Source organism: Plutella xylostella, chromosome 17 (genome assembly GCF_932276165.1).
Source record: "Plutella xylostella chromosome 17, ilPluXylo3.1, whole genome shotgun sequence".
In the NCBI taxonomy this organism is placed as follows: Eukaryota; Metazoa; Arthropoda; class Insecta; order Lepidoptera; family Plutellidae; genus Plutella; species Plutella xylostella.
This window is the reverse complement of record NC_063997.1, coordinates 2,879,949-2,895,508: the sequence shown is the minus strand read 5'-3', so window position 1 is coordinate 2,895,508 and position 15,560 is coordinate 2,879,949.

Below are 15,560 nucleotides of genomic sequence, written 5' to 3'. Positions count from 1 at the left end.
CTGAACATAAATTATTTCAGATGTAGTGTTTGTCACCTTGTCGGTCGGTCGGCATCCAAGGTATCCGACACTGGGTAAAGTGCACTTAACCTCTTAGCGATGTCTTATCCAATATAAAGCAACGGCAAGCCACCTTGATTGTTTTTATTAAATAAAAAAATATTTTATAATAATGCCATCCATCAAACCTGTCCTTTCTAGTCTGTCGCTAACCCAATACTTTTTCTGAACCCCCCGATCTATCACTGAGGAGCAGTGTTGCCGCAAAACCGATCGATCGAACTATCGATTATTTGTTCCCACCAGCATGTACCCAATAAATGGTATCAATAGCTCATTTACTGCTATATACTATTGCTTAATACCAATTTTATTAATAACATCAACGCTGGTAATGAACTATAATTAGGTAAGTAGTATCGATATTACGCTCACGTGCAAAGAAACAGTTCCACTCACAAAAAGCCAAATTTTCAAATATTGGATTTATAATTTTAACAAAATATTAGTGTTTTTAGTTCGTAATATCCTGATGCTATGATAAATGTACTTCAATGTTGCAGAAGGCGTCATAAAGCTAGCCTTTTCCGTTTACGAGTAGTTTGGTGATTTTTTCAATGGAACTTTTTCATTGCCCGTGAGTGTATCAATAGTATAACCCTCCAAATATTAAGATAAGAAGCATCGAAAGTATCGAAAAACTATCAAATACTAATAACTGTCGATTGGCTATCGATACTGGATAAGAGGCAACACTACTGAGAAGCATAGAGCGGTCCCATATTTCTCCGTCACCGACTTTTGAGTCAAGTTTTCGATTCTTAGTGCACTAGTTCGTCTCAAGTTAGATTCGTTTTGGCGGCGGCAAGGTCTTTGTGGCTTTAAGTTCCAGTTTCCACCCTTACCGCAATTCCTAGTCAGCTTTAGTTTTACTGAGTCATCATTTTCTTTTTGAAACTGAAAATCTTAAAGAAGAGATTATAGTGAAATTATAAAAGTTATAATCGAATGGCAAGAATGAAACTCTTCTTGTTTCGTTATTTCTGTTTGCTCATTGGTCGTTAGACACTTGACTCAATTAAACTTATTGTAATAAACTGTACATCACTAAATATATCAATAACTAGACTACACTTACATGCCCGTTACATTACTTTAGAGCATTGGCCAACCACTCTGAGGATATATTACTAGCAAAGTTAACCAGCCGTGGATCCAGAGTGTCAGTTGCAAACTTTTAACGATAGCTTTTAGTTGAAATCACAGCAGACGAACGCGAAATATGTATGTAGATGTGTAGGCGTAGACGTTAAAAGTACTTATAGTGCCACAAACTTATCTGTTCCGGTGACAGCTCACGTAAATTTGTAATATTTCTTCATTCTATAAGATTTTAAGTTAGCCAGTAGTGGTACTTCGCTCTTGTGGTTTCAATAAACCTATCTAATCTATATCAATGTATAATTCATTGGTAAATAATGAGGTATGGATCAATTTAGTTCGCTCTCACCGGAACAGATAAGTTTGTGGCACTATACGTGTTATTTTACGGATTCGTGCTTGAAAGCTCTCGTAATGAGCTGCTTATTTCAGCGGAACGTAATGTCGACTTACTTAATATTAATATATTTGAGGTACTTAAAAAAACATTACATGAGAAGAAAGGGTCCTATCGCAAAGTCAAAAGGAAATAATATTTAAATTCTGACTTTCAAATCTGAAAATCTTTGTCAAAAAGTTTGCGATAGGGGGGCAGCTTCTGACAACAGTTACTATCACATGCTATCACAGATGGCCGCTACAATACTCACAATGTGAACACTCTCAGCCCACTTTCAGCCCATTACCGTTCTGTGCCAAATTACACCCATCAGTGACCCATCTGAATCACGCAACTTTTCTAATCCAATAAACCCTTATTAAAGATACCTTATTTAGTGGTTGAAAATGTAGAGGTATGTTAGATAAAATCGGTATGGTGTGTGTTATAGTATGGGATCGCAAAGTTATCTAAATCGAGCTGAAGCGAAGGTAGAACTATGTTCGGAGTTCCGACATGACTGAATCACTGGAAATGGAAAAATAAAAAATTTCAATATAGAGGTATAATTTGTAAATTATTATACCTTTACTTACAGGGAGGATCTTTATCAGTTAACTTTCTGAAACAGGTCAATGTACCAGACAACAACTTTCATATACTTACATACAAACACTGCTATCTGAAAATAAATGTATTATTATTATTATTACTGCTATTTTATCAAAGTACTTAATATAATTTAACCATGCATGAACGTAGCATTTATTTAAAATATTATATGAAATATTATATGCTACTGTTTTGTTTTAATTTATTAGTTTATGGGTCCCGTATTCTGAGTATTTTAGAGTATTTACTTACTCAAATTTCAATAGGTAAGCAGGTTTTTAAATTTTAAAATACCTAGAAGCTAAGACCTAATTTATTAGTATTCTGGTTAGTAACTCAGTACTTACTTAATTTCAATTGAATAAGAGTATTCTTTATACATAGAATACCTACACCATTTACATCATTTAATAAGCAGATATTTTAAATTCAAATGGTCCCCCGGGTATCAGCAGAAATATCTAAAATCTTATTTGAGATCCAATTTCGTAAGAAGCAAAACCGTCCCTTACCTAAAGAGCCAATCTCTTTCATCTCACACTGAATCGAAAATAAATAAGCTAATGATTAAACTTAAAAATACTTGAGAAAACCGGTCTGAAGATTTAATTTACTTGTATTAGACGGAAATTGCGAATGAATACTTTATTAATTATGGTTGATAAGACAAGCTTTATTGTATGTTAAGAAGAAAACTAGTTATAAAGTGGTAACCATCACAGTAATTACTTGGAGAGAAATGCTCTATTCTAATACGTACAAATTTACTTGTTTTTTTGTGTCAATATGTACGTCGATAGTTTCAGATCCAGTGACCGCTCGAATGATTACCTAACCAACGATAAAAACCCCCGAAATTCATCACTAAAAGTCGCGTAACTTTTAAACTGCTGAACCAATTTTCATGAAACGTAGCTAAGAACAATCGGGGTAATATTACCTACGACACTAAAAAGCAAAACGAAAATCGGCAACGCCGGTTGCAAAATCCTGTATAATAAAGTCCTAATGCAGTTAGCCGAGGCCCAGTGGCTAACACGGTGGGAAGTGTAAAGTGCTAGAGAATTGTAATGCAAGTGGTTTGATCCAATATTGGTTCTTAAAGTGTCACTTCTGTCTGTCTGTCCCGAGATGGCGACTTTATCAAGTTACAGAATTAGGATGGCCGCTGGCTGCGCGGGTTGGATACCATTTTTGTGGTGTAAAGTGTAAAAAAATGCTGAGTAAGATAGATAGAATATTCTTTATTTGTACATTAACAGATTTTTTTTTTTTTTTTTATTTTTATTACCCTATTTAGTTTTCCACTGCTGGGCAAAGGCCTCCCCTTTTTCCTGAAAAAGAGAAAAGAAATTACAAAACTTAAAGCTTAAAGCGACTTTTTCAAGACAACATTTGGGTGAGACTTGTAAAAGAATGAAAACAACGTGACGAAACCTTCACATCTAGATTCTAGATGTGTAGATACCCTAAGCGCATTTTACTCTACAAAAAACATCTGAAAAAAAACAATAAGTGAGAATAATAAATTTAATAATTTTTTTTTCCAATTTGTTCGCAAAACTCAAACCATCAGCGCAACAAAAAAGCGCTCACAAAAAGGGTACCCGCCACGTCTGCGGGCAGCCTTAAGCATCCGCGCTAACATCGTTAGGAGTGGCATTAGAGGCGCCGCCACTGAGCAGCCGATAATCCGCCCTCGACACGCCGACACACCGCTCTGGTGTCGACTGATGGAACTCCACTACTTTGTCTCACTATATTTTTCCCGGATATGGCGAGGCAGGGATTGGTTTGTCCGATAACGGTATGCACTGTTATTCTGTTTGTATCTTCGAAAGTACTGAAGATATTTTTTTTATATTAGGTGTCTGAAGGGCTACGCCCGTATATTTTTATGTGCCCCTTGGGTTTGAAGGCACATTTAAAATCTGTGGACAAATGGACAAATGAGTGAAATGAGTACCTAAAACATGAAAACCTTACCAAACTCCTCAGACTACCATTTCAAGTGTCACAGTCGTGAGAATTCAACCGCATTATGCCTTGCATTATGCCCTCATTCTACGTCAAAAAGGCACCTGGAGGGTTACTGTATACTTACTGGCGAAAAACGACGCAATCGGCACGTTTTATACAACAAGATTAGAGTCGTTCCTCGGGCAGCAGCGCTCCGAAATTTTGTTCTTCGTCATATACAGGGTGTTGCAAAATTGGTATACTAAGCCGAAACCTACATGTGCAGCATGGTATATCTAAGCCTGAAACTGAAATCAGAATTTGAAAATTCGCGAAAAAAAATATTCATTTTCTATAGAAACTTTGTTGGTCACGTGCCTTTTTACTATGGAAAGTTTTTTTTTTCGCGAATTTCCAAATTCTAATTTCAGTTTCAGGCTTAGATATACCATGCTGCACATGTAGGTTTCGGCTTAGTATACCAATTTTGCAACACCCTGTAGAGTGACCTCTACGCCGACCATGAGGTAACATGGTAAAGGCGTGACCACACACGGCACATCAACGCTGCCTCTCGTGGTGGCGACCGGACGTAATGCAACGCTTTATTACTGTGTAAAACTTCTCAGTCTCTCACTCTCACTTCAGCAGCCTGTAATCAGTCTGTAATGACATAAAGATAAAAATACTTTATTCGGGGCACAGCAAACCAAACAAGCCCGAAAAAAACAATGAATAAACAAAAGAAGTTACACCGCTACAAGTGAGGTAGCACATCCACCCACCTGACTCTACTCTAATTTACTCTAATGTGATGATTTATTGTACAGAATATACAGGGCGTTAAAAACTTGTATAGTAAGCCGAAAGGGGATGACTCAGGTGGTCATTCTGAACAATTTTATAAGATACATTACATACGGGTACATTACGCCATATTTATAATACGCCATAATTCTGAGCGTTTTCAGCAAGCGAGTTTATATTTTTATAAAAAGCTAAAAACCAACAATCGACCCACAAACGACTTTTTAAATCTGTATCTGTATAGATCTTCGAATTAGCATAAACTGACACAGTGACCGAACATAAATAAATCCGAGCAAAACGCAGCATTAAGCTATTAAGCAATTAGCAACAAACTTAATTCGAGCCCCGAGTCTCAAAAACTTTCAACAGGGGACTTTCCACTCAATTAGTTTGGTGTTTGCGCTATCGTATCGTGACGAGTCACTGTCTTAGATTAATCATGTGACGTGACTCTCCACCGTTACTGGCGTTTTCGTAACAAATACCTTTGAGGAAAAATCTTTTGTCATCTTCGGCGACTTTTGATACGCTTTTTCGGGAAACTAATTTTGGATTAGGCTTAGCTTGAATAAAGCTACAGAGGCCTACAAGGCTATTTTTTATTTATTTGAATAACAACTCTGTATATAAGTATTAAGTACAGGGCAGGCAGGCATTATATATTGGACATATAGTACATAATATGGTAGGTACATATTGGAAATTTGTAACTTCGTCCGGAATTATCCAGAATACCTACGTACTTTAATTTATTCATAGAAAAACTTAAACTAGTCGACAACAAACTAAATTTTTGGCTTTCAAGACCACTTTCAACACCTCGTGCACAGATAACAGGGCCAATTTGTATGGCGCGGGAAACACGCCACCTAGCAGTAAGTACCTACTAGCTCCGCGCCATACAAATCTGCGTTTTCGATTTCACTTCTCGATAGGTGAAAAAACTCGCACTCGAGGTACAGATATTACAATACTATACTTACAAAAACCTCTAGTAAGGATGATCATTAAAGAACACGATCTGGTCTGCAAACAAGAGCAGTTTTTAACTAAAGGGACAAGACTCCTCTCGAGCTGAGATCCACGAACTTAAGACGCACCCTCATAGTTTGGGCGGTAAATAAAGGCCCTTCACAAAAGGACAGGGTTCGGTTGCTGTTCAAACACAATTACGAACTACCAACCAACACTTCTTGTACTGGTTAAGTTTGTATGCCTTTTGTATAGTGGAAGCTATAAGAATAGCTTAGCTTTATCTATAGTAGTAGGTATTATATATTATTATCTGCAGCATTAACAGTATAGCGCAATAATCTTGTGAAAATGTATGTTGACTAATGATAGTGTCATTATCATCACCATCATTGCTCACTTATGCGTATAGTACTCCGTTTATGTACTTACGAGACTGTTTAACTACCCTCGTGGTGGACTTGGCCCAAACCCTTCCCTGATTGGAAGGAGACCCGTGCCCCAGCAGCGGGGGCGTGATGGGTTGTGATGATGATGATTTAATTATTTAAGACTATCCCTCAAATTCATAGAACGTATTGTAAATTTACAACAAGGTTAAAATTTACTTAGAAACAAACGAGTTTCTACTCTTTACGTCAGTCAAAAATTTGAAATTCGTATAACACAACGTAAATTTGAACCCTATTGTAAAGTGTCAAAAAGCTCTATGTACGAGTATTTACCCCCAAATGTATCTAGAGCCACCATTGTAGCACAAACCGCTTCAAATCTCTCAGCTTTGCATAGTCTATCGGCTCAATCCCAAGTTTGCAGTGTTAATGAGACACACGGCCCGCAGTTTGAGTAAACGCTGTACTCAGGATAGTTCCGTCAAACGAAACCTGAGTACTGGAGACGCCTCTTTAGGTGAATTGTTGTATAACTTGACAGTGTAAATCTGGACTGCAGCGCCGGATTTATCAGTGAACATAGCATTTAAGCGAGTAAGGGCTGATTTTTCAATGGTCAAATAAGTGTTATCTGAAGAATAAAATTGTTGCTGTCGCTGTCTAATACAGTCAAATGCGACAGCAACAATTTTATTCCTCAGATAACACTCATCTGACCATTGAAAAATCAGCCCTCAAGCGAGTTAATTTAATAGATTTTTAATAACACGAAGGCAACGCGTTGACAGCTTACAACAACTCTTAAATAATGTTGACTATAATCTAGTTTATTGTCTGCGCACAAAGTAGAACCTAGAAGACTAGGTTTTAATTAAAAGGCGTTGCTGTAGTTCCGTATAGGTCGATCCATTTACGCTTACATTTTATTAAGTAGACCGAGGCACGTAGCTACTTAATAAATATAATCCCAATTAAACCGGAAAGACAGAAAAATATGATATTATCCGTATTCTTGGCAAAACAATTAATATATCTTAGCGGGCGCGTGGGGCGACTAAATAACAGAAATAAATTGTTGGTATAATTAACCCGCTAATACCCGCCATTCGTCCGGCAAGGATTTATGGTCCCGGGTTCGAATCCCGCCCGCTATTTTTATAGCCAGTCTGTTTTGAAAGGGAAAAGCGGTTTAGGTTAATTAATGTTGCAAACCTTCGTGGAATCATTTTTGTGCGGAAGCCTTTGTATGAGATTATTAAGTAAATGTATCTTTAGGGATCCCTTGCTAATAGAGCTTTGTATTTTGAATTATAAACAATAATACAATAACATACAGGAAGAACCATGTAAGGGCGTATATTTAAACGTATACTTACATATAAGTTTATGTTATTACTTTTATATAGGTAGGTAAACTTTATCACCTACCTTTTTCCATCAAATAGTTACCTATTACCTACCTACTACCTACCCTAATACCTACTAAACTAAAAAAAAAATGTTATTTACATTAGAAGGTATCATTTTTAAATATTTTTTGTAAATTTTTTCATTAAGTACGATTAAGTACCTACATTAAAAACTAGGAAGTTACTCCCTGTTTATAAATAATGAAAGGATTTTTAACGTTAATCAAAAACTACTTTTTTCATGAGACACGGATAGATATCTAAGTACATATATTTTATACTTCAGGCATTTATATTCAACCAACGAAATTCCAATTGCAATGAATGTCCAATACTGGTTATTGTCCGATTCAGGTACTATCCAGGACACATCATAATCTACGTCATGAATAAAAAAATGGTGTATTTCGGCATCCTACGCAAGTTACGCAACAGACGTTATCACTCTACGCAACAGACGCATAGCATTCAATATTCTTTGTGTAGAAATCCACACCAGTGCGTCGAGTCCGAGTCCTTCGTCAAGTCGCGCGCCTTAGAGTCGCGCGCCGCGCGAGTTGGCATCTACTGTTTTTTTATATCATCAACTCGCGTGCCCATGTAAAGTACATGTAAAGTACGGTCAGATGCAAACGAATTGAAACTAAAAAATATAGTTAAATATTGTCCCCTGGCTGATTAGCATAAGAAGGTACCGACTAGACCAGCTATACTCATACTGCGGCCCGCGGGCCGCATGCGGCCCGCCAGGCCTTTATCAGTGGCCCGCGTGCCATGAGAGATAATAGGGAATATGCGTGTGTTTTTTTATATTATATTCGATAGTTTACATCGCTTTATAATAGTTAAAAAAAAACAAAAAAATATTGCTTGTGGCCCGCGAAACCATGACTTAAACGTTTTTGTGGCCCGCGAAAAAAAAAAAGGTTGAGTACCAGGGGACTAGACAGTCGCCATTAAAGTAGATGCTTTGATTTCGGGACAATAAAGCCTATGTTGGAAGTGCGGAATGAGGCAAAAGGGGATGTGACCTATGACGCATGATACCCAAGATTGCTATCTCTCTCATCCCGTGCGCCAATTTTACCTGTCATAGCTATGTCCTTCAAGTTTTTGTTGCAAAAACCGGTTTAAAGGGTTAAAACGTCATCATTGTTTTAGTGACGTCGTTTTAGTGTTACTCCTAATGCGAAGCAGTTACATTAATTACAGTGTTGATAAGTAATAAGCCAATTTTTTGTTGTTGATTATTTTTAGAATATTATATCTTAAATTATACATCTCCGAAAGGATATTGTGTTTTATTTTAAGGTAAAGTCCTATAAAATACCCTATATATTTTAAGTAGTTACCTTAAGCATAAAAAGCATAATAAATTATAACTTTTGTGGCTGACTCTACATATTTTCACAGTCGAGCGAGTTGACGACAAAAAAAGTAGGTAAATACGGTAGGGGCAACTCGCGCGCGGCGCGCGAGTCAAAGGCGCGCGACTTGACGAAGGACTCAGTGCGTCATTATGACTATTCATTCTGCCAGTTTCTATAACTCTATCTATGTATAACTGGTAGTTACTTTCATACGATTTTGACAGATTGTTACTTTCGATTATGTCAAAATGGTATGAAAGTAACTACCAGTTATGGATAGATAGAGATATAGAAACTGGCAGATAGTGCCATACGTATGATACTGATAGGTAGACGCTTACCTTAAGGCTGTAAGTGAAGATTACAACTTGAGCAACCAGGGTTATTATGATCTTTCATCGAGTGTACTAGTAAAGTGTAGTGTGATGATAGCTGGTGCAGCATTATTCCCCAGAGGTAATGACTCATTCCGGTGCACCAATGCTGCAATAATATTTGTTAGGGCCTAAATCCACAGCCGCAATGGCACTTTACCTACAACCACCGAATGGTATAGTGGTTAAAAGCGCATGCTACTGACAGAATACAGAGTGTTGTTGCTCTTTTCGAGAGAGGCGTATGTCCAGCAGTGGACTATCACAGGCTGAAAAATGATGACGATGAACTGCTTTCACACATAAATGTATACGTATCTGATCCTGCCTGATCTGGCCTTCAAAAACAGAAATACTGTAAGAATATACAAAAACACTTATCTTCGGATAACGTAACTTCAAAATCACGATGCTTTGAAAAGGTTTTATTTCCTTATTTTCTTTTCACTTCAATACAAAAAGCACCGTATTTCTTTTATAATAAATGACTTATTAAATAATCGTAAATTATGCATTGTCCGTTGTCGGTGCCCCGAAACTTTCTGAGTTACGACGCACGAGAATTCACTCGGACGAAGAATTAGGCCCATTTGTATGACGTTTTTTTCATTATTCATCTTTTATGTAAGTAGGTTTTATAAGGGTTTCGCAGCGGAACGGCAAATAAATTTAATAAAAAACTTTTAAAAAAGCAAGTTCATTGTTTCCTCCGTACACACATATACATTTATGTATATGTCGGTATAGGAACAATTAATATTCATGGAAAAATATAATCTTTCTGACTACCTACCTACAGTGTTTTTTTTTTTTTGAAAAACACATACTAAACGTATCTATAGTCTGTTTATTATAATTAATCTATCACCATTATCATTCCTGGCTGTACAATTTGAGTTTCTTCTCCCGCGTACAATCTTAGCTCCAGCTAACAAGTTGTAGGAATAATCCAGAGCTTGCTTGTTAAATTATTAATTAGAATTCAGGAGGAGCAAATAGGTTTAACGGGTCTTACGCTGGAACAACAAGACATAAGCGTTTTATATGTAAATGAGTTCGCGGGAGCATCAAGCTCCGACTGAGCTATTACATACAAAATTACGCAACAACTCGGTATTATTTTCATACAATTTCATGCACATCATAACACAAAAACAAACACACTACTGAACAATCCACTGTGTTGGGCCGCCTCTATAACGGAGTAACAATACGTATAGGCCCAAAATATATATATATATATATATATATATATATATTAACGAAAATCGGTTCAGCCGTTTGGGAGCTACGATACCACAGACAGATACACACATTAAACGTATAACACCTCCTCACCCACCCTCTTTATGTCGGGAGTCTAATACCTCTCTGATTTGATTGGAACGCTTCAACCCACATCTCTTGTCGACTTATAATTATTATTACTAGATATAAAAGTATATAAATAATCTGTAACTAACAAGAGTGCCGTCTGAAAAATAATTGGAATTTTCACGTCAGACTTTGATTTCTTATTTAATGAGAAGTAGGGGTGGGGACTGTAGGAAGCTTTCAACAAGTACTGATTGAAGTTATGTACCTATCTGTATGTATTATATAGGTACATAAGTTTATAATACATCTAAATCAGTTTATGCCTTATTAAATAAAAAATGCAGTATAGCAATGCAGGAGAACTGATAGGGAAATCACTAATACACCTATGGGCAATGAAAAGGTTCCACTGAAAAAAATACCAAATTACTCCTAAGCGGAAAAAGCTAGCTTAATAACGCCTTCTGCAACATTAAAGTACATTTATCAGAGCATCAGGATAGTACCAACAAAAAATGGTAATATTTTGTTCAATTTTTTAATTAAATGTTTGAAAAAATTGAGGACGTTTGATGTTGGCATTTTATGAGTGGTACTTTTTCATTGCCCGTGAGTGTAATTTCCAAAATGATTTTATCATACATAACTTTTATCTCTCTAGCTCTAACTTGTATGATTATACATAGGTATTTACGTCTAATTTAGACTACAGCTATGGTTAACTAAGTTGTACAGGTATAAAATGGAATATTATCGAAGACTCTAGAAATATACGCATTTTAATAATTGATCGCGTAATCTTCTTAGAAACAAATAGAAAGGATTTAATTTATCAAACTTTTTGCGCCTTTTCTTTCAAATTGGTACAGAAGATCCCCGCGCCAGTTACGACACAAGATTAGGCGCGGTGCAAGGCAGAAAAGATCAGTCTTTCCTAAGTTTTCTCATACACTATCGGCACCTATAAAAAGAAGCCACACAGAAAAATCCCCCAATTTCAATATAACGGTTAGTTTCATTAGTACATAGGTCTATGCAGCGCAAATCTCGCCCGAAGCCCACTTACAACTACACCTACAACGGCCGTGGCGAACTATTCTACAATCCTTGTAACCGGACCTTTGCCACGAAGCTGGGTTTCGCGAGTCACATCCGCGCCCACCGCCGCAGAAGTCCTACTAGCCCCTGAGGTCGCCCTCATCGGATCACGATGAGGAGGACATCATCATCATCATGATCAGGTATCTAAACACTTGTGTATTTTGTTATACTGTTAATCTCGGAAATAATGAATAGATGATTTGGTTATTTGGACAAGGTCCTAAGTGCCTTTAAGTTGTTTGAACCGAACTGTACCCGCTTCAGCTTGCAGCTTGGTCCAGCGGCGCCGCCGTCACCAGATGAAGGTGATAAATGACGCGCGGTAATCCCGGCGTAATCCCGCGATGCGTTCGGTAATTTTTCACCTCCCGCGGTCTAATCCCGATCCCGACGAACCGCGAGATAGAGCCGGGATTCCGGCGTAGTTGAGAGCAGAGATCGATTCTATGTTCCGGCTGGGTTTGTAAGTTGGGAATAGAAAAGTATTATAGTTCTTTACTTAGTCGAGTGCAGGTGAAAATAATTTGAAAAATACCTTTACTCATATTGCCATTGTCTGGTCACTTTTGATCTGGCCTACCACTCATGACATTGACATTTGGGACACCCTCTATTAATACTTATCTAAAATCTTTCGTTACGTATTAAGTACTTACCTAAAATCTTGGTTACTTAGGTATTGTTCTGTGGTGTAAGTTTAAAGAACTAGTTATAACTAAAATATTTTTAACCGTAGTTAACTTAAAACTTTCTATTACTTTTTACACTATTTTTGTTTAGAGCTAGCACCGACGAAGAGCGCTAACCTACTTTATTTTACAAACTTAAATAAGCAACTAAGTAATAAAGTTAAGTTTAGTAAGTAGTGGGTTAAATGAACTTTACTTCTCAGCAGACGTGAATAACAACTACCTACACTCTCTCGAAATTAAAATTTCACAATATAAACATTAATTCCTGGAAATCCTTCAGTAGGTATGTAGAGTTGCTTTTGCACTACAGTGGTATAAATTCCTACTTAATTTAGTTAAATCAACTTGATAACTTACATCTAAGTATAACAAAGTCAAAGTAAAACATAATAAGCGTGTCTGTACTTTACAAAAAAGGATTACTTACCTACATCCTTTTTCGTATAATGTATAATAATATCAGGAGGGTTAAAGAAGATAGATCTATTTTCTTTACAATTTAGATTGTTTGTAAGTATTCTAATAAGGTACTTACTATGTTTATGTATTTACGATTTTCACACATACTTACACATATCGTATGCTCCTGTGGCATCGCTCTTATTGACACTAGCAGTAACTATAAAAAAATATAAAAAAACGAATAACTAAGGCACACTAAATAGCTCAGTTGGATTTAGAACCGGAATCAGGCTGTGGAGGTATGAACTGCGAGTCAGCAGTCCAGGTGGCTCATCATGAAATCTCATTATACTCAGCTGAGGATAGTCTGACTGGCAAACTCGTGTCCCGTAAGATGTCGCTGTAGATTTGTACCTATGTACATTATAATAATTATGATAGTTATACCTATCCATTTCCGTAAAATGGAGTGGAAAGGAAATTTGGGATTATGGGAAATGAATACAATTCGAATCCAAAAAAATCGACGCAAATCTCTATGAAAATGTTATCACTCGTTTTTTCACGCACTTAAAAATATTGTCGTCCTTTTCATGAAGAATACTGTAAGTCTCGTATTTAACCATACATTTCACTGTCGAATAAAACAAAGCATATAAAATCAATTATTAAGGAAGTATACTGCATTTTTTCATACTTAATTGGTATAAAAGTTAAACAATCTAAGTGATATACCAAGTAGGTATAAATATAGTATAGGTACCTAGGTATATTTTTATGTATAAATAAACTAGCATTTTATCTCTATAATAATAACATTTGTCCTGGTTTCTCGCTCTCCATCTTTTATAACAAGCACATCCAGCCCCATCTAGGTCCGCCACATCATGCCTGAACTTCATCAGACTACAGCTGGTGACGTCATCTTGCATAGAATTTACCGGAGCTGTCTGCATCTACTTTACATTTAATCCGTGGAATAAAGTTAGTGTTCCGATTGTTCTAGCAACTAGATGGATCCTGGATCCTCGACAACTAGGTATAGTGGAAGGCACCGTGTAACGGACCTTTGCATTGGAATTTGAGTTTTATGACACACGAATTAAGAACAAAGACAATAGCAAAAGTGTAAAGCAAGAGCCTTAATATTGAGGTAAGAACGTAGGCGAAGGAAGACTGATTAATGTCAACAAAGCCGCATAAAGGTTTGATAAAAGTATTGATAGTGCAGCAGAGTTTGCCAATGTTGAAGTATGGAGCTGACAATCATTTTCATTTATGTATTTATTTTGGAAAACAGCAGTCAACGGCGGCGTTTACAAAGTAGAAATTAACAAAAATAAGCCGATGATAGATTGCTTATGCTTATGTTTGAGATATATGGAAAATAGCTGTTCCCGCGCGCTTCGCTTCGCCTTAAAAGGTTTTCCCGTGGGAATTCCGGGATAAAAAGTAGCCTATGTTTTTTCCCAGGGTCTAGACCGTATGTATACCAAATTTCATTCAAATCCGTTCAGTAGTTTTGGCGTGAAAGAGTAACAGACAGACAGACAGACAGACACAGTTACTTTCGCATTTATAATATTAGTAAGGATTACAGTTTGCAATTTGTTTGTGTCTTCTTTTATACACGGTATTATACTATTCGAAAGGATTATAGGTATCTCACTCAGATTGAAGGCAGTCACTGCCTGCCCAGGGTTCGGACGTTTATCAAAAAACATAAGTTGCAGCTGAAACCCCAATACAGGTCTTTAAAAAATATATACAAATGTAGATTTCATCAGGTCACACCACAACCATAAGATATTTAACTGTTTCCCCTGAAGAACCCGACCGGCTGAACGATACCACCACTTAATTTAGCTCCAGGCGTAGGTAATATTTCAAGATTTCCATTTTGCAGCACCATAATACACTAAAGGCTATATCTTTGCACTCGCGCTAACAGTTCTGTAGTTGCGACGAGTGAGAACTGGTATATATTTAAGATTTACCCCGGATTTGAGGATTTTCCGTAAAGTTATGGCCAGCTCCCGGCGCTAGAATGTAGCAATAACCTGTGATATTGCTCGACTGGCGGGTTTCCTCTGAATTGTGTATTATTTGCCAGTATTTTTGAATTAAGAAGGTACTTAGATATAGTGAAGAGTGAAGACCGCTCCGTGCGTTTCCATTTTGAATTGTTTAGAATCTAAACAATTCAAAATGAACTTTATGATCTAAACTTTAGATCATAAAGTTCTTTTACGTGTGGTCGTTCGAGATAAAACTAACAGTTAACAGTTAGTACCTACTTTACTTGTTTAGGCGCTCCGGCACATTAACAACTCACCAACGACTCGACTTGCTAGACATTACTATTTAAGCCCTGTGTCATATGTTCAAGGTTTAATTTCAAAAAATGATTATAAAGTAATGTACAACGAGTGGCCTACGCATCGTACACTAAAGGTCAACGCCGACACGTTTGTCACGCAATGACCACACGTCGTCCACGCAACGACCATACGTTGTCCACGCAACGACTATGCGTTTGCGACTGACGCGTGACGGGCAATCATTTGCCAGCCCACCCGCGTTGTCAACTCGTTGACACCGCGTTGTCCA